Here is a 24,404-nt window from a genome sequence, read left to right as displayed (position 1 = left end):
CTTCTGATTTTAATAGCCCTTAGAAGAGGTTCCAACAGAACCGTTCAAATCATGTGCCGTGTAGCAGAGAAACAGCCATCATCTTGTGCCTTCGTTCGGCCAGTCCTGCGGGAACAGTTCTCGAAGTACGATTTTGAATATAAGCTACGAATGCTTCAGCTGAGACAAGAATATCAGCCATCAGTGAAAGGGTATCATTGGGCAGTATCGGAGCGGCACATGAACTGCGAAACAGCAAACAATCGTGGATCTTTTCGAAGCCGAATGGAAGAATCTAGCAGGGTTCCTCGTATTGTCGGGATGATTCCGAAGAAAAATCAGCAGCAGCTGAAGGGAAGGCCGATGATGACAGACGCCGATCAAAGCAAGCGAAGAAGGTCGGTTAGTTCGCTGATTGAATTCTTTGAGAATATGAGCAATGGCGGAAGTGCCAAGTGACAGTTGGAGAGAGAAGGTGACGAAATCTGTGATAGTATTTTAAGTAGATCGTTAAGTAGACAATTAATAAATATTCAAAACAAAATCAAATAGTTGTTCGTTTTTGGTATCTGCTTGAAGGTGTTGAAGGTTCGTTTGGTAACTGAAGTCTAATGCATAAGCCTTGAGTCCTCCATATCATAGATCATGCGATCGAATCTCGCTGAGACAAATGTGTTACTTAGGGGGGAACGGGGGTTGAAAATGCTCGAATTGCATTACGTAATATTTGAACGGCCTCTTATTAACTTTCATTTTTGATGATAAATTGTGCATTCCAGCTCAAATTTATTGAATCACTCACACATGAGAGAAAATTTCTTATTATTTACAAACAAGGGGGACAGAGAGATAGAATGGTAGCTTGAGAGGGCCATAGACCACACCGCATTATGCTCAAATTCGATGATCTTATCTCTGCTCACCCACTCATGGTACAAACCAAGGGGCTGAAAGAGAAGAAAATTTCCGAACTGACATTTCAGTACCGCACTGACGTTTTGGTTCCAAAATTCCATTGAAATCAAAGGGGAACTGACGTTCTGGTTCCAAAAAGTCAATACGGTCGGTTTGTATGTGATTTGACAGTTGCTTCAGTCCTTTGGTACAAACGTAATACGCGCGAACACAAGCGATCGCAGGCAAAAACAGCAATTAAAACAAAAAAGAACATCTTCAGCCCGGCTGCGGCTGAGTAAATGGCCGGAAATTTGTACAAACAGCACCATACACCATACTACAGACGGTTGTCTGCACAAAAAAATTTAATCAAGACTGATTTTACTTAAACCGACTCCGCTCTCATTCAAGCAGTGTCATACACGATGCAAATCGTATTCACAATTTAAGAAATTACACGAAGCTCATCGCACTTGTACTAATGTGTTGTAAAGCGGGCTATACATTACACAAATAACGTGTGCAAATTCGTGTGCGTGTGCAAATTCGATGATTTCACGACTATTGTTTAATTCTATGCTCGCCCACACACGATACAAACACATTTCACGCGAACACAAACGATTACTGGTGAAAACAGCGGAAGCATCAACAAAAACCCTCTCCATCCCGGCTGGAGTGAGTAAATGGCCTGAAATTTGTACTAACACCATGCCATAGAGAGTTGTTTGTACAAAAATTTCGATCTCGACCGATTGGGCTCAATCCGTTTGCGCGCTCATTCAAGCAGTGCAAATCGATCCACGATGCAAATCGTATTTACAGCGACAGAATTTCATCGGATTCCATCGCATTTGCACAAATGTTGTGTAGTCTATGGCCTACTTAATGTATGACCCGTTTATTAGACGAAAAAAGGACTCTCGTAGCTTTTCTATTGTAACCAGCCTTCTGCTGTTTACAATTTAAACTCTGCTGCTCGGGTCAACTGGTTTTGATATTGAAAATATTGTTATGTTTTTTTTTATTATTGTTCGTAAATTTCTAAATACTATCCTGTATTTAGCAGCTCTAGGTTGGTGTCGAAATTAGTTAGTTTAATTATTTATCAATTTTCTTGTTTGTTCCTTTTTGTGTAGGAATTATTAAATTTGTTTATTTGTCTAGATATTTATTTGTTTTGGCATGCACTTATTTATTTATTTATTTAGGATAGGGTCTAGTTTTTCTATGTTTAAATTTATTAGGATACGCAATTTAATTATTCTATGGAACATCACAATTCAAATTCAAATTCAAAAGTGCTATAAAATGCCACAAAAACATCGAATTGAAAGACACCAACCATAATTAAAATTTTGTATTGATCCTGTCAACCAACGGACACGTCCTCGATGGGGACTGGGACTTAAGCGGAAATGAAAGAGAGAGAAGATGAAGCTTAAAACCTATATATAGGTCGAAGGACCCCAAACGAGCTCTCTTCTTTAACAAAGTCTAGTCCGGGTGAGTGTTGATTGCGACATCACACGCTACAAGTGATCGCGTTTCGAACCGTTAAAATCCGTATAACAACGGTAATCCGGATGCCTACACGGAAGTAATTTCCCGGGTTATCGGTTGAGTGAGCGCGAGTGTAGTGGACTAAGAAGCCGTTCGTTCCCCAGTGTCGAGAAACACCAATTGTACCTCGTGACACCGGTGAACTGTGTGGGTGCAACAAAGGTCGAGGGATCAGTGAAAAAAACCTCCACTTCCGTTACATTTTGGGAGGTTCTAGTGCAATGGTATGACCTGGGGGGCTATCTTCTTTAGTAAAATTCCGACCAATTCAGTTAGAACGCTCACTCAATTGTCCGTGAGACACCCTACAGTGTAAAGTGCACATTGAACCACTCCCCGGACTTTAAGAAACGCTGACCTCCGTCAACATAGGTCAATTCGTCGCATGGGACCGTTAAACTAACGGTTACCTACCTGGCCTCCGTCAACATAGGCCAATCTGTCGAAGCCGTCGGCTACGACGACCAATTCCGAACCGCATGCAACTTACCTGGAATCCTTCTCTAACTCCGTCGTCATCCGCCATTACCTGTTCATCGAGGTCCCCCAACGAGTCGACCAACGAGCATCACGGCCGCAACGAGTCCAGCATCATCCTGAAAATAAAAGAAGAAACTAAAAGCGCAAGTACTTACCTTATTTCATTTCATTTAACAGTGAATTAAAGAAAATGCAGAATCATGCATATGTAAAATGATATTCTAAAACTAAAATCAAAAGTTTTCATGCAAAAAGATCAAGTCTAACGATCTAAAAATCCAATAAAAATTAAAATGTATGGTCCAATCATAATCAGTTGTTTGTGTGCTATTATTTTCATAAAGTGATGTTCCTTAAATTTACAGGTTTTCAAAATTTCAATCAAGACTAGTTTGCCTTTCAGTAAAGTCCCTATTGCACAATAGCTCCACCCGATCAGCAGAAGTTTGGGAAAAAAAGTTCCCCCAGCGAATTCTCCAGGAGATCAAAATTAGTGAACGCCCAGCCGGGCAATCAAAACGTAGAGTAGCTTTTCCTAGCCCTAACTAATTGGTACGTTTCACTATTCTTGTTTGAATGCTTACCTTCGGTTTTGACGGACAATATACTCAGAACTAAAACTGACTGAGAGAAAATAATCCCAGCAAAGTGGAAATCGTTTCAGAAATGATAACTTAAGTCGTTCACAATGGTGTTTCGAATCGCAAATCCAACTGCATGATAAAAAGGTCGTATAAAATGTCGTCTGACGTCAGTTTAAGTCGGATATGATGGAAAGTCTGCCATGTTTGTATATTTTGAAATGATTTTGCTCCCCCCGAGCTTCAAGTAAGAAAATCATTATTGTCATTTCCTCTCTACAACGAGCAGTTTATACAAAAGGCCGAACATCAGATGGAAATTGAGTAATATTGACCAATACGAAAACTGGAAAATAATTTCTCTGGCAACGATGACCATGAGAGCAAAATTTTGCATTCTTCCGAAAGCTACGAATAAGGTGTCGGATAGCGCCCAATTTGTAAAGTTTTCGAAGCTTTAGAAAGAAATGAAATTTATGTATGCATATTGCCTCACCTTTGGTAGGTAAATGCTGTTTTTTCAACTTTCATACGATCATTTTAGAATGTATTGCGTATTCAGAGAAAAATTGGATTCACGCAACGGTAGTTAGACCCGAAATTTGACAACCGTAATTTGACAGCTCGATTGATGGGTTGCTTTTTCGTCAGTGTAACCGAGTTACACTGAAGGAAATAATCATCTTATAACTGAGGCCTCTTTTCTGGTGGTGTTTTTTGTTGTCCTCTGATAAAGAGAAGCATAAGCGAATAAAAAAGTAGGTAGAAGTGAAATACGTTTTTGCAAATTTAAAAACAAAATCGCTTTCAGGTATGGCGCTATTGAAAGCAGAAATGGAGAAACATGCGTCTCCTAATACAATTTCCCATTTGTTTGGCTACTATTTTTGGCACTGGCAAAAGTAGAGCTTGCCAAAATTTACAACAAAAGCCCAACAACGATCGGAAATTGGGTTAGCAAATTTGAACTCAACGGAACGGTTAACAGATGCAACAGGAAAAAAAACCTTTTTAAACTTTCCGAAACAGAGTGGAAGTGGATCGTTCAACAATTCCAAAATCAACCACCCGCATAAATTAGTATCATACAGTGACTATTCCCATTATCTTCTTCCTAAGACACCCAAAAGATTACTTCTATAGTTTTGGATTATAAAAGTAAGATAAGTTTTATCATTTTTTCATGAAATGGAATCGTTTGGACGCACTTAACGATACAGGGAACGGGTCGTTAAGTAGAGTAACCATTCAATTTTTTTGCTTTTTTCTACTCGCTCCGAGCGAGTTGTATCATACGTGGAATCTTCACTTAATGATTGTCTCATAAAAAAATAACGATACAACATATTGTGTCCTTTTGATATAAATATTCAAATTAATATTTTTGAAATGATAATTGGTTTAAAAATTGTTTTTATAGTATTTTATTCACAACACATAGATACATATAAAATATAAGAAAACACTGTTCACACTGTTGTTCGCGATGCTATCCTTGTTAGTGCAGTAGTCGACTACCGAGTACCCGCATAAATCAGTATTATATAGTGACTATTCCCACTATCTTCTTCCCAAGACACCCAAAAGATTACTTCTATAGTTTTGGATTATTAATGTAAGATAGGGCTTATTATTTTTTCATGAAATGGAATCGTTTGGACGCACTTTACGATACAGGGAACGGGTCGTTAAGTAGAGTAACCATTCATTTTTTTTGCTTTTTTCTACTCGCTCCAAGCGAGTTGTATCATACGTGGAATCTTCACTTAATAATTCTCTCATAAGAAAAATAACGATACAACATATCGTGTACTTTTGATGCAATTATTAAAATTATAATTTTTGAAATGAAAAATGAAAATCAGCATTAAAATCGTTTTAAAAGCATTTTATTCACAACACATAAATATAATTTTATATTATAATTAATATTATATATAGTTACTTTTTCAGTAATTTCATGCTTATATACTTTGCGTTTACTTTTATTTACTTTGGCACTAATTTAAGTTTGATGTTCATACAAATTTTCATAAGATGCAAAGAAATTTTCTAGGCTGATTTGTACGTTCAGCCTTAATTAACCTGTAATGCTTTTCAGAATTTTTCTTAATGTTGTTTGAAAATCCAAAGTGCTTTCCAGTTTTCAATATTCAAATTTGAAATTTTTTGAATGCATAAAAAGAGGATCTGATACTTTTTGATACCAATTCTGAAAACGATAGACTCATGACATTGACATCTTTAGTCTTAAAATAGGTTTTGTAATTTTGGTTTAGCATTCTGAATTCTTATATCTTACGGTTCAAAAAATTTGATATCTGATTCTGAATTTTATTTTAAATTATTATTTTCAATTCTGCTTCAAGCTGTTTTATGTAGAAATTATAAGGCATATCATAGTACTATAGTCTGATAATAAATTGAAAAAAAATTGATAATTGATACTATTTCTATCCTGGCCTTAATTCCATTTCATTCCATTTTATTCATTCCATTCCATTTAATTTGGGCATACATTTTCAGACTAAATTGCCAACTAAGTATCTTAGAAACATGAATTGAACATTCTGTTGTCTTACATTCATTCTTAATGTAAATTCTATTATGAACACTAAAAATTGCAATAGCTTTTAGAAAATATTAACTTAACTATTGCGGTTATAAAAAAAGGTCTAAACGTCTTAAAACAACATTAAAAAACATGTCGACGTGAATCCTTTTAAAAGCGGTCCTTCTGTTACATCGGTTCCATTCGAATCATTGGAATGTTCGAAGAAAAAATAGAACTTTTATCCATAAAATAGGTGGCAATCGCTGGCTCATTTGAGCTGATATTTAGCATCACAAATGTCATCTAGTTTGTTGATAGGATCTTAATTGCCGTTCGGTAATAATGATTTTTATCTTGAATTTAGCCTCAGTGCGTTTTTAGCTTTCAAAAGTCTTGAGCACCCTGACATCATTCAACCAGAAGAAGATGTTGCTGTTAGAACATTTAACCTAAAATAACAAAAAGATATACATACATATAAAATATTTAAAGATTCTAAATATGCACTTTACATTACCGTGGTGCTGGTTAAATGTGCCACCGGAGCTGTAATTCTGTCTAAAATAGCGTCTTTTTGGTTTTTTTGTGGCTTTTCGAATCTGTGCAATGGATAATTTCATGAGAGATTGCTATTTTTCACGCATTATCTGCCTTATAATAAGCCCTCACATCGACTTGGTATAGAAAGTTACTTGGCTATCGGTGGCTGCAGCTAGCGTTTGCGCTGCTAATGAACATCACCTCGTCGGCTTGGGTTGCAGTCCTTTCACTGTAGAAAACATGGTCAACATGGCCGACAAATCCCAATGTAGAGCTGAAAAATTATAAATATACACTTTTAGGGGACAATCGAGTTCCTCTAGACAATATGGTACAGGTACTCACCCACCTGGAGCTGGAACCTGTAGTGCGAGTGCGGTTCTGGAGAAGTCGTTTTTTTGTTATTGCTTCAAGCGCTGGCTCCTCCGGTTGTGTGCATTTTCTTTTGGCTGATATGGAACCAAAGGCATGCATTTTTATCGAATGTGACAAACCTTTCAAAATAAACAATGGTATATGAATGCTGTTTCCATAATTGAGGTTCTCGTTACCTCGAGCACCTGCCTCTTTGATTCAGTGATTCTAGATGGAGATGAATGTTTCTTGGGGGCATAGCATTTTCCACCGACCGACTTTGATTGAGTAAGCATTTTTTGTTCAGATTGACAACCAGTTTTCACATTCAAATGGACACTTAATGTTTGTTCTTTCAAAGCATCCAGAGCCTAAAAATTAAATAAAGCCATTAATGGAGAACTTTTAAAACCAAACACAAAATCTCACCTCATCACCGATTTGTAGCTTTTCCGCTTTAGATTTTACCAGAAGACAAAAAGTAGTGATGCAGGAACGCTTCCGGCGGATGTTTGATTTGGTGTTGGTGCTGTTGCCGCTGGTGATTCTATCAGCTATCAGTGACGGCTGGCGCTTGTGGTTGCAATCGTGGCTGAGGAACTGGTTCGGAATAGATGATTGCAGCTGGGTATCTTGAATGCTGCTTATTGACATCCTTTGCATGTTCCGCCGTGGTGGAGCTTGTCCTCGCATCCGCTGTTCTTAGTCGTGCTTTAGGAGGTTTGAAAAATTAAAATTTTCGCTGAACAAATAAAAATATTCCACTTACCTGTATCGCTTGCGTTGCCGTGGACCATGGTACGCTTTTCTCGAGTACTGTTATGGCCATTCATGGGTTTCCTGGCACAATTTAACGGGTTTCCCGGAAATGTACGGGTCCACAAAACTAAAGCCGCACGCCATTTTTATTTATTTTTGTTGACAGTGAAGACACACTCAGATGCATCTTGAGTTTTGTTTTAAGGATTTTTACTCGTATCTTTCATGAATATTTTTTTATCTTATCAAGCGAAGACGCGTGAAAAGTATCAGAGTTAGGTAAAATTTTAAAGATTTCAGAAAGATTACTCGAATAGTCACTACTCGTGTAATCAGATCAGAATAATACGGATGATTACGTGTATGATATTTGCTTATGCGGGTTGTTATACCATCAGCTTTAAATTAAGAAAATAAATAATTCAATACTACAGATTTTTATAAATAAAGAAATAGATTGGCTTCTGTGTTTTTTTTTCAAATCTATGATTCGATACATTTTTTTTCTAAATAAATGTGATAAATCACTTAAGAATTGGTAAAATGCATTGAAAACGGATTTAAATGTCACTGCATCATTCATAATTGACTTTTAAAAAATGTTTTTTTGCCCGCAAAAACTCATAAATATAATCTGAATTGTTTGTTTCAGTGCAACAGCTTTGACGTCTTGCGGTAGTTTTTCTTCTTCTTTTGGAAGAGTTGCAAAAATCCATCTTTTCTCTGTATGAGCAATATATGGAACGTAGGTATCAAAACAGCATATTGGGCGAGTAAAATTATCAGTTCTAGATTTGATTCTCTGTTAGTGAGTTGATGGTTTTGCATATCTCACAGAAAGGTATAGCTATCGGTCGATTTGGAATATTATCAATTATGGGTCTTAGAAATACCTTTAGGTATAGGTATCTATCGAATCAGCTCGATGAGTCCTTTCGATGTTTGTGTAATTGTGTGTGAATTTTGTACCCTTTGCTCACGTTTTTTGCGAAACTGGGTTACACAATTAAAATGATTTTTATCTTAAAAAATGGATTTCAATGTTAAAATTTTCTTTTTTCATAGTACATATCATGCTATCAAGTTTCTATCATGCCGCTTATGTATTTATGTCATTCGTGGTCATGCCGTTCGAAAAATTGAGTTGCTGTACATCGTCCGAATCGTACGTTCAAAAAAGCGAATTGAAAACGCTCTGCGGACTGAACAAAATGCTTTGTTGACATTAAATTTTGAATCATAATTCTTAAACCGCAGTTCGTTTCGAGTCGCCAATGCAACAAGTTAATTAGTGCATTTGCTCCGAGATTTTCACCAGTTAGCTGATTGTCTCTATCACAGACATCCAAATCTTAGGATTTTCTCAAACTGTTTCAAGTGTACCGAACTTTATTGCTATATCGTGAAATAGCTTCGGTCTTCGTATGGCGGAATCTTTTCCGCCCTGGGGAGAAGTGGATCCAAACCATCTTCATGGCGAGGCCCAATTCCTTCTACTGAAACCAGCCAACGAACATAAACTACCCCAAAACCCGTTTGTTATTGCTAAATCAATCGACCAGGTTGCCGGCTGCATTGACAAAGTATACCCCACTGACGGAGGAAAATCTATCCTTCTTACAATCCGGAGTGAAAAACAATGCGACCAGCTTCTCCAAATGAAAGAGCTCATCGACGGCACTCCAGTCTCCATTGAGCTTCATCCTACAAGAAACCAGTGCCAGTGTGTAGTTTCCTGTCGTGAGGTTGCGGATCTCGACGAAATCGATATCTGCAAAGCTCTTCAGGACTAAATGTGACCAAGGTTCATCACTTCACTAGGAAGGTCGAAGGTAAAATCACTGATCATACTGACAGGACACTTAGAACAAAAATTCGATCATTTTCTGGCTAATTTTTTTCGTCAAATTTAGCAGGTTCGCAATACCGACGGCAGGTGGCGAACCTATAATTTTTCCGGTAGAAATGCCCTGTAGGAAAAATGTACCTGATTTGCACGATTTTATCGTCCGAATTGCCTGTTTTTTGCGAAAGTCGGGTGGCACTTTCTAACTGGGATAGCATTTCTTCAAATCGATCGATGCGCACTCTGGAATCGATAATGCGTACTATCGATTCCAGATTGCGTGAATTATCCAAAAACCGAAATCGACTGTCCAGTCAGTATGGTCAGTGGTAAAACTGTCCCCACGGTGTGCTCACTATCCGAGGTAAAGTTCCCCCGAATCACGTCTGGTTTGGCTACCTACGGGTTGCTACCAGGCCTTACTACCCTCGTTCCATGCAGTGTTTTCTGTGTGGGAAGTTTGGTCACACCAAAGTTCGATGCTCCAATCAACCCATCTGCCCAACCTGTGGCGAAAACGAAATCCACCAAACGTGTCCAAATCCCGCCCACAGTGTAAACTGCCAAGGTGATCACCCTACTATCAACAGGGAATGTCCCAACTTCCAACACGTTCTGTTCGTCATCCGCCTTCGTGTGGACCTGGGTATTTCCCATCCCGATGCTGTCAACCAATATCGATCTCGCCTCAATGCCGCCACCAACTCAAAACTCCAGCTTCGTCTTAACACTCGAGAAACAGATTGCTATCCTCCTCGAGCAAAAAGCCCAACTCCAAGCCCGAATCCTCGAGATAGAGAAGCAAAACAGCATCATTGAAGACTCGGACACCACTTAAACTGACACCAACAGCGAAGCTTCGATGGACATCGTAGATTATTCCCCAAGCGTCAACTCTACCCCAAAGCGTGGCTGAGCTTCTGAATCTCCCGACCAGACTTCACCAGTGAGAAATACTAAAACTAGAAAATCTACTCAACCCAACCCCCCGATGTACGACACCCAACCCAGTTCTCGCACCCCCACCCCCCCCCCCCCCTTAGGTATAAATCCGCAATCCTCCTGATTGCAATGTCTGCCAATAATCCAACCCAGAAACCATCACAAATTTTGCCTTGCAGTGGAACATATTTGGACTGAAAACTCGTCTCCCAGAAATTAAACTACTTACTGCCAAATTTTCCCCTATAGTTATTGCCCTCCAAGAAACCCTTCTACCTCCATCTTCTGTACCCCACAATTTGATTAAAGGTTATGATCTACACTCTTTTAAATCCCCCCTAGACCCTCAAAGTAGAGGCGTCGGACTTGAAATCAAAAAAGTTTACCCATACTCTCCTGTTACCATCAAATCCACTTTAAATGTTATCTGCGTGACTTGAGGCTCCAATAAAAATATCCATCGTATCGCTATACGCCTCACCATCCCTCTCGTTCGAAGCTTTTGCCAAAGGCTTAGAGGATGTTATTCCCCAAATTCCTACGCCCATGTTAATACTTGGTGACCTCAATGCTCACTCAACTGACTGGGGTGGAAAGGAATCGACCGAAAGGGTCGCTTTCTTGCAGATTCCGCCTTAGCTAACAGCCTTACTATACTGAATGACGGCACCCACACCCGAATTTGCTCTCACACTGGCAATATCTACACCCGCTATTGACCTTAGCTTCCTATCATGGTCGCTCGGGCCCAAGCTCAGATTGTCTGCATTTGAAGACAACGGCGGAAGTGACTATTTCCCGATACTCCTGAAACTTGTTCGTCCCACCCCCACAGTCGCCACCAGACCCCGATGGCGATTTCAAGATGCTGACTGGTTTGGTTATCAAAACTATATTGATGATCTTATCCCCCTGAAAAATTCTACTACCATCCTCTCCTTTAATCTAGACACGAATGCCATAATGCTGGTAAAGTGTCAAAAATAAAACCTAAAAAATAAAAAATAAATCCTCTCCTTTAATGAAATCCTAATGAACGCTGGCTCCAAATTCATCCCTCGGAGAACTGGCACACCTAGCAAATCAGCGGTCCCATGGTGGGGTCCCGATGTATGAGAAGCTATCAAGAAAAGAAGGAAAGCACTTCGACTACTAAAGCGCATACCGAATAACGATTCCCGAAAGCAAAACGCCTTATCCGACTTTAAAAATGCCAGATCATCAGCCCGATTAGCAGTTCGTACTGCGTAAACTAACTGCTGACAGAAGTTCAGCGAGGAGATCCACACGAACACCCCCTCCAAGGTTCTGTGGGACAAAATTAAGGTCGGTCAGGGGGATAACCCGTTAAAACCAGTTCCATCTCCTTCTGAATAGCCAATACACTAACACTCAACTGTCTTGCTCACTCCAATCAATCTTCCTCATCCGACCTCCACTATCCCTCTCCTTCCTCCTCACTCAACCCCAACGATCAAATCTACAACACCGAATTTAGCTTTAACGAGCCTCTTCTGCCCTTCATAAGGTTTAAGGCCTTTCTTCTGGGCCCGACGATATAGGGTACCCCTTTTTAAAAAATCTGTCCCCTCAGCGAAAATCACGTTTCTTAATATAATTAATAATATTTGGAATACCGGCAACATCCCTGAAACCTGGACACGTGGTCTAGTCGTACCAATCCCTAAACCCCAAAAACCCCTGCAAAATTGACAGTTACCGTCCTATTACTCTCCTAGACTGTGCAGGGAAAATTATGGAAAGAATGGTCAACCATCGTCTAGTCACCATATTAGACCAAAACAACCTCCTGAGCAAATATCAGTTTGTTTTTCGCCCGGGTCGATCCATGGACGATTATTTTGTCATCCTGAGAATAGTGCGCTAGAACAACATCAACACATCGAACTCCTATCTTTGGACCTATCTAAGGCATTCGATCGTGTCAACCAAAGCACAATTCTCAGCTCCCTACATATATGGAAAATCGGAGAACGTTTATTCGAATACATCCAAAGCTTTCTTTCAAATAGATCAATCCAAGTTCTCGTAAACGGTACCCTATCCAATCCCAAACTTGTTAATACTGGGGTCCCCCAGGGATCAGTTATCGCACCGACCCTCTTCCTAATAGCCATAAACTCCATTGTTGACATCATCCCCAACAACATCAAAATTCTCGTTTACGCTGATGATATCCTCCTGATTTCAATTTCTCCATTTGCGCGAACGGCACGAAAACGACTACAACCCGCTTTAAATGTTGTTGCCGACTGGGCTCCCTCTGTCGGGTTTCAGTTCTCTCCGGAAAAATCTAAACTCGTACACCTTGGCGCGAACCGTAAGAAACTCAAGAAAATCCCTCCCATCACCATGTTTGAACAACCTATTTCTCTGGTTCATTCCTTCCGACTCCTTGGGGTTTGGATTGATGACCACCTTAATTTCAAACACCTTCTAGATCAAGTAAGAAACCTACTTACCTAAGGGTCCAGCGCTGATTGACCGGCGCATAGGACTGAGATAAAATATCTCCACTGCTGGCGATCCGGAGCCAGCGTCTTCACTTGCTGCCAGCCAAGGTTCTCGTCAACTGTGCGGATTTCAGCGGCTAGACTTCGTCGCCACGAGCTTTTGGGCCTGCCTCTTCTTCGATGCCCATCTGGATTCCAGTCAAGCGCCTCTCTGCAAATCTCGTTTTCATCTCTTCGCAGCGTGTGCCCAATCCATCTCCACTTACGTTCCCGAATCTCGATTTCTAGCGCCTTTTGATGACACCGGCGATGAAGTTCAACGTTTGAGATCCAGTTGCCAGGCCGCCAAGCGCGGATGATGTTCCGCAGGCAGCGATTCACAAAAACTTGCAGTTTTCGCGTCGTCACCGCATATGTGCACCAAGTTTCACACCCGTACAGCAATACGGATTTGACGTTTGAGTTGAAGATTTGGATCTTAGTTCGTAGAGAGATCTGGCGTGACCGCCAGATGTTTCGGAGACTCGCAAACGCAAATCGGGCTTTTCTGATCCGGGTTTCGATGTCCTTCTTGGTACCACCATCAGGCGTAATCTGGCTACCAAGATACTGGAAGCACTCCACTGTCTCAACCTGATGTCCAGCTACCACGAAATTAGAACGATTTTCTGTATTGATCTCCATCGACTTGGTCTTTCCGACATTGATTTTGAGACCTGCTGCCTTGGAGCTTTCGGTGAGGTCGTCGAGTTTGCTCTGCATGTCTTGTTGTGTTTGGGCGATCAAAACAAGTAAGAAAGAATGCTACTAATATAATCAACATTTTACGCATTCTGAGTAAATCATCTAGCTTCGCAAATCGCGACTCTCTATTACGATTTCAACACTGATGGCTTCTCCCAGCCGCTCTCTACGGTCTGGGGTTTCCATTGATGGGAAAGTCGGCTGTGGTATCCACGATCTGAACAACAATCGCAGCATTGGTCTGCCTCCACAGTGCTCTGTCTTCAGCGCAGAAGCTTTCGCCCTACTTTATTCCCTACAACACTCCCATCCTAACTCTAACCCTCCAATAATCTTTTCCGACTCTGCGAGTGTGCTTAAAGCCGTTTTATTAGGCAACATAAAGCACCCCTGGATCTCTTCCATCAGCGATATTGCGCTTGATAAAAACGGCAACTCTGGTGTTAATACCTGACCATGCAGGTACTGCAGATAACGAGGCTGCCGACCGCCTTGCATTCTATCAAAGTGCCCATCCCACAACAAGATGCCTGGGAGAAAACCTGGTTCAACAATCGAACCACAAAAATAGTCCCCAACAGTGGGTTGACCGCACAAACCCTATTAAAAAACACGCTCTTACACGTCTCCGCCATACCGAACTAACCCACTCATACCTCCAAGATTAAGAGGCCCCCCCCGTTTGTCCCTCCTGTGACTGCGTAGTCACAGTCACAGTCCGCCACATTTTGATTGACTGCCAAATTTACGCAAGACAGAGGACTGTCTGTCAGCTAGACGACAATATTCTACGCATATTTATTTTATTTACATAGTATTCCGTCTTACGACATAACTTGACGAACGTAATTCCTAAAATTCACTCGGTCCATGGCAACCGTTCTCCAATTTCTCGGGCACCCTACGTTCGCCAGATCACGCTCCACTTGGTCTAACCATCTCGCTCGTTGCGCCCCCGCTCTTCTTGTTCCTACCGGATTCGTAGCGAACACCTGCTTTGCAGGACAGTCGTCCGGCATTCTCGCAACGTGTCCATGTTCTGGATACTGGGTTCGCCGTAGAGTCGCGCAAGCTCGTGATTCATCCTTCGCCTCCACACTCCGTTCTCCTATACGCCGCCAAAGATGGTTCTTAACACTCGTCGCTCGAATACTCCGAGTGTACGCAGGTCCTCCTCGAGCAATATCCATGTCTCGTGCCCGTAGAGAACAACCGGTCTAATAAGCGTCATATACAGGTTACACTTCGTGCGAGGGCTAAGTCTTCTCGCAATATACGCATAGTTCTCTCTAACTACCCATCAGAAGAAGGCAAATTGATAAAATTTCGTAAAAGTTCTAAACTTAATGATGTATAGAAAAAAACGAAGAAAAAAAAACGAATTAGATTTGAATACAGAAACAAAAGGAATTGGGAAGAATGACAGCTTGCTGTTGAATTCCTTGAAAAAAAAAATAAATCAAAGTGATTAAATGACATTTAATAATATTACGTGATTTTTAGTTTAAACATAGCTACGAACTAAAAAAAAATGCATTTCTCAACAAACTGAGGTTTAAAATAACAGCGTCGATAAACTATTTCAACTTTGACTTCTTAAAATAAAATGGCAGATATAACAGAATTGACAAATTTGACAAAACTTACTTACTGTTGCCATTTATATCAATTTTTTACTTTTGTCATTTATGTAAATTTTGTCTACACTGTCAGGTGTATTAAATCGGGTTTGATCATTTGTAAAATGCTTAAAAATAATATCTTCTTACTATATTCGCTCAGTCATCAGCATAAAATTTATTGAACTTTCAGGGGAACAGAAAGTCGAGCTTTTACGTCTGTCATCTAGGATTTAGCTTTTTTCAAGGCTTTCGGATAAAGGAAAACAACACAAATACATTTATTTTTTTACTGCTTGTCGGCAAACAATTCCATCTATCTCACCAATTCCTATTGTTGAAACTCTTTATTGTTTACTTCCGTTTTTATTTGTTTTTTTTTTTCTGTTGTTTTTGTTGTTGCTGCTGCTGAAATTCAATTGATTTATAATATAATTACAGTAGGATGCTGATAATTTAGGTGTATATAGCGAGCATTTTGAATCGTTTCACTTACTTATGTACACAATTGACAAGATTCAGATTTCTTTTTGTATATCAATTTGAATAATTTATTGGTTGGTTTTTTTATTTTGCTAATTAGGGTGATCGAAGGATGTTCTTTTCTTTTTGAATATTTTATCTGATTCGAAGGTTGAAAACATATTTTACAAAATAAACCAATTAGTGGTTTCAATGTTTTTGGAGCATTAACCTAATCTACACAAAAAAAAAACGTAAATAAAATTTATCTTTAAAACACATACCAGGAAAAGCTGAGACAAAAAAAAATGCAAAAGTGATTTGTGCCGGTTTACTAGTTATAAATCTGTCCAGTCTAATGATTGCCGAACAGATTTCGGTTGGAAAGAGATTGTAGTATAAAAGTTTCCTCCCCGGTTGATGAAATTTCCAGAAGGTTATTACTATGGAAGAGCCTTAAACTAGGCGCTCTAATCTACACGTGGAAAAAAGTATCCAGATATGATGGTTTGTTTGGGTTTATAAAAATTGATTGGGAAATACCTGTTAGCTTATTTCGAAAAAGTAAAACATAAAAACACTATTTTTACAAAATGATTTCAGTACCTGATCATTCTAATTGAATGTGCTGTTGACACAAGAGATTTTTAACACAAGCAGGATTTCAAATGCATGATAAAAGATAATTTAAATTTATGTACACAAAAGTAGACGAGATTCTGATGATAGTTGTTGAACCACGATGCCAATGAATCTGAATAACTAGACCAATATTTAAATACGTGAAATTGTCACGAAAAAAAGTGAAAAATTTAAATAAATAGGAAAGGTTTGTGAATGATCAAAAACTGTTTACAAAAAGAAAAAAAAAAGATATTTTAGCTACGCTAGAATTGTGTTTCAACAAGGGTTTGTTCGCGTTTTTGTCGAAAAATGGTAGTTTGGAACAGTGTTTGTGTTTCTTCGATATGGAGTGTTTCAGTTGATTTTGATTAGATTCCGAAGCAAGATACTGATTCAGTTCTCCTTCATTGAGATTTTCTAGCATCCGAGATGATTTTTTTTCTGGAAATCCCTTTCCATGCTCTGCCATTTGTGACGGGTTAGTTTTTGGTGACGAATTTTTACATTGGCTCTATTCTTTTCTGTTTTGCGTATTGTTTGGGGATCGTTTGATGATGATTTCTAGTGGAGTGAATTTGCTTCGATTCAAAAAGTAGAAAATTCGTTTCGATATACTAGTTTCGCTTGCTACCTTTTTTGTTCTTGTTGTATAAGAAAAAACCACATATTCTGTCTCGCAAGTATGTTAAATTTTGCTTGTTTTCACCGATATTTAACCATTTTTTTTTGTTGAGATCCCTAATGTACAAAAAGAAAAACGTGGAACGAAAAACGGCTTGTTTAAAAGTACAAATTCATCGAGTAAATATTTTACAATAGTATTTTTTCTGTGTAGTATAAGATGCAATAGTTTGAGTTACTTTCAATCTTAGTTCAATCGATTCCCGGATGTTTCCACTTCATGTTCTGTTTACATGCTGTATTGACTACACATCTTGCATCGGCCTAGATTGAATTGATCCTCCCGGTACTCTACCCTCCTTCGATTCGTACAGTTTGTAAAAATTGAATCGGCTCTCCCTTCCTCTTCGGCGAGAAACTCCCGCGAAATAAATCTCTTAATAAATACGTGTTTTATTTATTTTCTTCAATTGTAAATTCTAGTTGTTTAGCGTTTGGTTTTACGGTGCCTCACCCTTGCCCTTGTCACGTTCTTATACTTTTATGCTTGTTCTTCGATGTTGTTCGTTCGTGTTAAGTGTGTTCTCATTGTGTGGATATTGTTGTTCAGCTTTGCACTCCCACCGGCGAGAGAAGGCTGCGGAGTTCCAAGATGTTCTGAGGTCTCTCCTGCAGCAGTTCTCGCCAGAGCGATTCCGTTGTTTCGCTTCCTCGAGTCGCTTGCCGTTCGCTGTTTTGGTCGTTAAGCGTGACTTCCTTGATGTTTACCGGCTCTCTGTCTTTTCGAATTCGTTTCTTACCTTCCTTCTCAAAAAATCGCGTTTAGTTCAACTACCTATCCCGATCATGGTTACTTCTGCTGTTGATTCTGATTTGCTGTTTGATAATGGATTGTGTTCAAGTTGCTGCTGTTTCCGTTTGTTCTTAACCAGGGTGTATTCTCTGTTGTCCTTGTTACATTTCTACTGACCGAAAGTGGTGGTTTCCTGAATAATGCGCTTGGCTGGCTGTTTGTTCCAAAGTTTAGTAGTAATAGTAGTGGGGCTAAGGTTGATTTTGCTTATAACGTTCTTGCTCTGACGCCTAACTAAAACATCAATATTCCTGCGACTGCGTTTTGATCCAACCGTTAAATGAAAACATACATTAAGATTGTTCTGTTCGCTGATTCGTGCTGGCTCTAAAGTATTTTTTTACACATAGCTGCTACGCATTGGTACGCGATAAGATTCGCTTTTACTGATCCACCTATAGCTTTGCTTTGCAAATTTAGTAGCACGTTTAAAAATTAACACAAACTAAAAGCTTAACTCCGAAGACTAACAACGTAAATTGTTTATCACTTAGTGTCCTTTTAATTCCTGATTCATATAGAAAGAAGAGGACATTTCTCGATATACAATCGACTGTTAGTCGGGAAAGAGTGCAACATTTCAAAACTTTTTGATTACATATTGATTTTGGTTCCGAGCACATTTAACAAGTAAAGGTTTCCCATTTAAGGACGATTGTATCCTCGGGGAATTGGTTTTCGTTTATTTTTGTTTTAACTTTTCTGAAGGAGAGACTTTTTGATCTGTTGAACGTGAGTTCGTGTGTATCCGTTGTAACTTTTGCGTGTGTTTCGTTTGTTTTTGCTGTCCCTATTTCCTGTTCTTTCCGTTGCTTGATCGCTCCTTGAATGATATTCGCTGTTCTCTGGTTAAATTCGTCTTCTGTGGCTTGATGTGATGCGTGTGCTGGTTTCCGTTACGTTTTTCCGTCAGCGACTGGTTTGTTGGCATTCTTTCGATTTGGCTCGTTGTCTCGCGGCGGTTCGGTATTCTTCTCGGTACGTCTTCTTCTGCTGCGTACTCTTTCGCCTTCGTCTCCAAAACACTTTTCATTGAGAGGATTGTGAACGACAATTAGTTTTTACTCGAATTTTCTTTTGAAACTGAAAGCGAAAGATAACAGTTGGATTAGTTTTGAATATGCCGAATGAAAATAAGAACTATTTGGATTGGCTAAAAAGATATTATCTGACCTCATAAACAAAACAAGTCTTTTATAATTGAAGTCTGATTACAAACATAATCCATAATATGATCCTAACAAAAATCAAGATCCCGAATTTTATTCTGGTCCTGTGTCCTGATGCTGATTCATCTTCCTTGGATCTGATTATAAATCCACATCCAGGACTATCTTAGAGTTCCGAACTTAAATCCATATCCTGGATCTGGAATTCGGATACTAGACTCTGATCTAAACTCTGATCCCAAACCTTGGTTAACACGTTCGTCACCATGGCACCCATATTCGTGTGACGGGAATATTTACTAGGAGGCCCGTCACATCAAAAACGGGTGACGCTCTCTTGCTAAAGATAGCCCGCTCAGTTTATCCACACGTTGCAAATCTTGGAGTTCTCCTTCATTAATTTCTCGCTACGGGAATTTCTTTGGGCCTGGCTTGTGGAACTACCAAAATGAGCGTGGCGACGCACGTGTACTGGACCTGAACTTATATCCTAATCCAGGTTTTGAAACCTGATTCTACATCCCTTGCTGCCACACCATAAAGCGGGCGTGTGCAAATACGATGATTCCACGACGATACATATATATTTCGAGCGAACACAAACGATTGCTGGCGAAAACAGCAACAGCAAAAAAAAACCGCTTCGGTTGGGGCTGAGTAAATGTCCTGAAATTTGTACAAACAGCAACATACATTATGCCATTGTGTGTTCGCAATTGCAAACGACTGCTGGCGGAAACAGCAACTGAAACAAAAAAAACGCCTCTTCCTTAGCTGAGACGGAGTAATGGCCGGATTTTTGATCAAACATATTTGTCAAAAAAGGCAGTTGCGCAAGAAATTTCGATCCTGTTCGATTAAAGTGGGCCATACATTCTATCACATTTGCACAAAAATGGGATGAAATTCGATGAAGTTCTATGACTGCGAATACGATTTGCAACGTGTATGAAGCTACTTGAATGAGTGCGCAATCGGGTTGCGTGAAATCGGTCGGGCTCGAAATTTCTTTCGTCACAACCCATTGTGGTAAGTTTATCCCTGTTTAAACAAATTTCAGGCCATATACTTCGCCCTGCTGGAGACAGATGATTTATTTAGTTTTAGTTGCTGTTTTCACCAGAAATCGTTTGCGTTAGCTAGAATTATGTTTTTATCGCTAGTGGATGAGCCCAGATGCAAACAGCCACCGTAGAATTATCGAATTTGCGCAGAATTCAAATGATTTTCGAGATCACAGAATCACATCGAATTTCATCGCTTCTGGGCAAATTTTGTGCAGTCTGTGATGGCTTAAAGTCTCAATAGTACTCTGAAGATGGGTCGGCCGATCGTGATTCCACAGATCTGATTTTAAATTCGTTTTAACACTAAACGTACCGGAGGCGGTCAAATGACGGTTTTTGATCTTTAAACGATGATTACGCCTTATATAATTGTTTTTTCGCAAATTTAACGACAGGACTATTTTTGTTTTTGAAATGCAAGTATTTTTGCGTTTTTAAATTTTTTTAAGTGTTACGGGTTTCGAAAAACGCATGTGGTATACCTATTCATACCGCGAGCGGTCAAATGACGGCAAACACCGTTTTCGCTAAAACTCCCTTGCTTCTCAATCGATTTCTACCAAATTTATAGTTTTGAAAAGCTTATATTTCGACTCAAATGTGTTTCTCAGACAATTTCCTGCTACAATCAATAACTTTAAAGTTATTTACAGTACAAGAAAAAAAATTCTGAAAAAACATGCTTCGGGAAAAAGGTTGTAAATCAGTTATTAAGTGCTCGAAAAAAAATTCACTTAGTGCCTGAGAAAGCTGAAGTTAGAAGCTATATGTAGCACATATGGAAATTTTTTTTAAAAATTTTCTAAGATCGTGGCCACAAAAAATGTAAAAAAGTTGTGTAAAACCCGTACTTTTCAATCAATCAACCGCCAAAGCTGTTCCTGTTACAGTAGAAAATTTTGAAAAAGTGAATTGAAAAGTAGACGTAATTTGTCACATTTTGGCATCTTTAGATTTTTGAGATACGAAATACATAATTTATGACGACTTTTCAAAGTTAGCTGTGTATCGAACTTTTTATCAATTTGGATTTTCTAAGACAATTCCTACACCTAAGCTCAGCTTTGCACTGGATTTTGAGTACGTTAACGTAAAGTTTAGGCAATAAAACTATATGCAAAAGAAAGCTTATTTCATACCGGTTCTAGTGGTGTAACTGCATTGGCGGTGCAATGCTTGGCAAAAATATGATAAATAAAACAGTGAACTAGTTTCTGAATTTTGAGAAGTAAGCACAAATTCTTGCTTGGCAGACGGGCGCAGTGGGTGGTAATATCTCAAAGCTATTTTGCACACGAAGACGGATGAAAAGAAACGAAAAAAACAAGCAAGCATTAGCTCAAATTTTCTAGTTTTACTTTCAGAAATATATTTATTATATTTTTGTAAAGCATTGCACCGCCAATGCAGTTACATCACTAGAACCGGCATAAAATTTGCTTTCTTTTGCATATAGTTTTATTGCCTAAACTATACGTTAACGTACTCAAAATCCAGTGCAAAGCTGAATTTGGGTGTAGGGATTGTTTCAGAAAATCCAGATTCATAAAAAGTTCGCAAAACAACTACCTTTGAAAAGCCGTCAAAAGTTATGTATTTAGTATTTTAAAAATCTTAAGGAGCCAAAATGTGACAAATTACGTCTACTTTTCAATTCACTTTTTCAAAATTTTCTACTGTAACAGGAACAGCTTTGGCGGTTGATTGATTGAAAAGTACGGGTTTTACACAACTTTTTTACATTTTTTGTGGCCACGATCTTAGAAAATTTTTAAAAAAATTTCCATATGTGCAACATATAGCTTCTAACTTCAGCTTTCTCAGGCACTAAGTGATTTTTTTTTTCGAGCACTTAATAACTGATTTACAACCTTTTTCCTGAAGCGTGTTTTTTTCAGAAAATTTTTCTTGTACTGTAAATAACTTTAAAGTTATTGATTGTAGCAGGAAATTGTCTGAGAAACATATTTGAGTCGAATTATAAGCTTTTCAAAACTATAAATTTGGTAGAAATCAATTGAGAAACAAGGGAGTTTTAGCGAAAACGGTGTTTGCCGTCATTTGACCGCTCGCGGTATGAATAGGTATGTATATACAATGTGTCGGTATGTTTAGTGTTAAACTGCCTTTGAATCTCATCCTGCTTCACGTTTGTATTGATGTTTTTAACACACTGCACAATGGGGAAAATGTATAAACCGCGAAGAAATTCAATATTTTCCCTTCTAAACGAACCAAATCTATGAAAATAAACTTTCCTTTAGTGAAAATGTCAAAAAACCCGATTGGACGATGCACGAGCACACGAACGAATATATAGTGCCTTTTCAATTCCTAATTCCCCTAAATTTTGTAAACAACCCAGAAGAGATCTATATTATGTGATTTTTTTTCTCCGAAAAATCGAATAAAGGCTGTTTGAGCTACCACACTCTTCAGAAAATGGAGTTATGGCTGTTTTACCTTCAATTCCCTTACATATTTCAAATAGTTAAAAAAGCATGTTCGGATTTGAAAATTTGAAACCAGTAGGTCCTATGTATCTTTTTTTTTTCGACGAATCGAAAGTAGCTTATTTGAGCCACCGCTCACTTAGAAAAATTAAGTTATGACTATTTTTACTCTCTATTTCTCTAAATTTTTTTCATTTATTTCCGGGAAAAAATATATGTTCGGACTTGAAAATTTAGAACAAAACGAGACCTATCTAGTGTTATTTTTTCAAAGAAATTGTATGACGGCCAATTACGTTATGGCCGCTTTAACCTCAATTCACTTACATTTTATAAATATTTCTGAGAAAACATGTTCGATCATTAAAGTTTAAAACCAAATGAGCTTATATAGTATTTTTTCTGAGGAATCAAATGGCTGTTTGAGCCACCACACGCATCAGAAAATGGAGTTTTCGCTATTATACCCTCAATTCCCCTTGTTCAGTAACAAAAAACATATTTGGACTTGATGAAAATTTGAAACCAAATAGGACCTACACTGTATCAAAAATTTGTCCGTATAACACGTACCTTGAAATCCAAACAATCAAAAAGTGCACTTTTCAGTCAGTAAAAATACTACAATTACATTGTTCGCTGCAGAAACTAGTCCTTTTTGTAGATCAGTATTAAAAATGTTTATGAATTAAACCTTAAACATAATCCAAATAATTTTGTATAGAAAGTCCCGAAAACGACGTCAAAAAATTGTCCGTACACTGATGCCTTTGTCAAATATTAGTCAAGAAAAATGTTATGTGTCAGTCAGTCAGTCAGTCAGAATCTCAGCAAAGACGATTACGATTACGATTAGATTTCAACAATTTGTTGATTAAATTAACAGGAAAATGTCTGCTTCTTACAAAAAAATACCCGTTGACATCTGGAAACTGATTGTTGACCTGAAGAATGACGGTTAAATCTTGTCCGAAATTGCAAGTATAGTAAAACGGCCACGATCGTCGGTTCAGTATGTCCTTCAGAACTCCTTCAGAAGAATATCTCCCTGGAGACTACTCCAGGAAGAGGCCGCAAACTGAAGCTTACGGATCGTCACCATCGCATCATTATCAGGGAAATCAGTCAGAATCCTAAAATCAGTGTCCCGAAACCAGCTGACAGCCTGAAGAATTTTGAAAACATACAGATTAATCCTCAAACGGTACGGAACATACTTGAGAAACAGACATTTTCCTGTTAATTTAATCCAGAAATTGTTGAAATCTATTGATTTACGCTAAATACCGTTCATTTTACCGTATTTATCGCTCAGACCACAAGGAATGGTCTTTGCTGAGATTCAACTCACGTTTCTGCATTTGACTGACTGACACATAACTGTTTGACTAATATTTGACAAAGGTCTCAGTGTACGGACAATTTTTTGACGTCGTTTTTGGGACTTTCTATACAAAATAAATTTGATTATTTTTAAGGTTTAATTCATAAACATTTTTAATACTGATCCACAAAAAGGACTAGTTTCGAATGATGTAATTGTAGTATTTTTATTGACTTAAAAAGTGCACTTTTTGATTGTTTGGATTTCAAGGTACAATTTTCTGATACAGTGTATCTTGAGTAATTTTTTTTTGAGGAATCAAACGAAGGCTTTTTGAGTCGCCGCGCGCCTCGAAAATGTAGTGATAGCTGTTTTAACCTCGATTTTCCTGTATGTGTAAATTAATTATGAAAAAAACATAATCGGACTTGGAAATTTTAAACCAGAAGAGACTTATCTTGAGTGATTTTCTCTGAGGAATCGAATAAAGGCTATTTGA

The 24,404-nt window shown here is 38.5% G+C and overlaps 1 protein-coding gene and 1 long non-coding RNA gene across 7 annotated transcripts in view; both read right to left on the bottom strand.

The window, feature by feature from the left end:
- Nucleotides 1-5,483: 5,483 nt before the first annotated feature.
- On the bottom strand, nucleotides 5,484-7,844 carry LOC129740005 (uncharacterized). Of its 4 annotated transcripts, none has more exons than XR_008736067.1 (6): nucleotides 7,718-7,844; nucleotides 7,378-7,659; nucleotides 6,940-7,319; nucleotides 6,724-6,868; nucleotides 6,572-6,653; nucleotides 5,484-6,503 (listed from the first exon to the last, which is right to left on the bottom strand). It is a non-coding gene; the product is annotated as an uncharacterized LOC129740005 (long non-coding RNA). The 4 variants fall into 4 exon arrangements; XR_008736066.1 differs by having other exon boundaries at nucleotides 6,572-6,868; nucleotides 6,940-7,088; nucleotides 7,146-7,319; XR_008736065.1 differs by having other exon boundaries at nucleotides 6,567-6,868.
- An 11,089-nt stretch (nucleotides 7,845-18,933) lies between these two features.
- Nucleotides 18,934-24,404, bottom strand: part of LOC129750182 (transmembrane protein 47) — a 205,426-nt gene continuing 199,955 nt past the window's right edge. For all 3 annotated transcript variants that reach the window (XM_055745440.1, XM_055745438.1, XM_055745441.1), the window contains exon 8: nucleotides 18,934-18,975. The gene's annotated coding sequence lies outside the window, so the exon portion shown is untranslated. The remainder of the gene's footprint in view (nucleotides 18,976-24,404) is intronic.

This window comes from Uranotaenia lowii, chromosome 1 (assembly GCF_029784155.1).
Source record: "Uranotaenia lowii strain MFRU-FL chromosome 1, ASM2978415v1, whole genome shotgun sequence".
Lineage (NCBI taxonomy): Eukaryota > Metazoa > Arthropoda > Insecta > Diptera > Culicidae > Uranotaenia > Uranotaenia lowii.
Note: the sequence above shows the minus strand (reverse complement) of the source record. Positions and strands in the feature narration are given on the sequence as shown.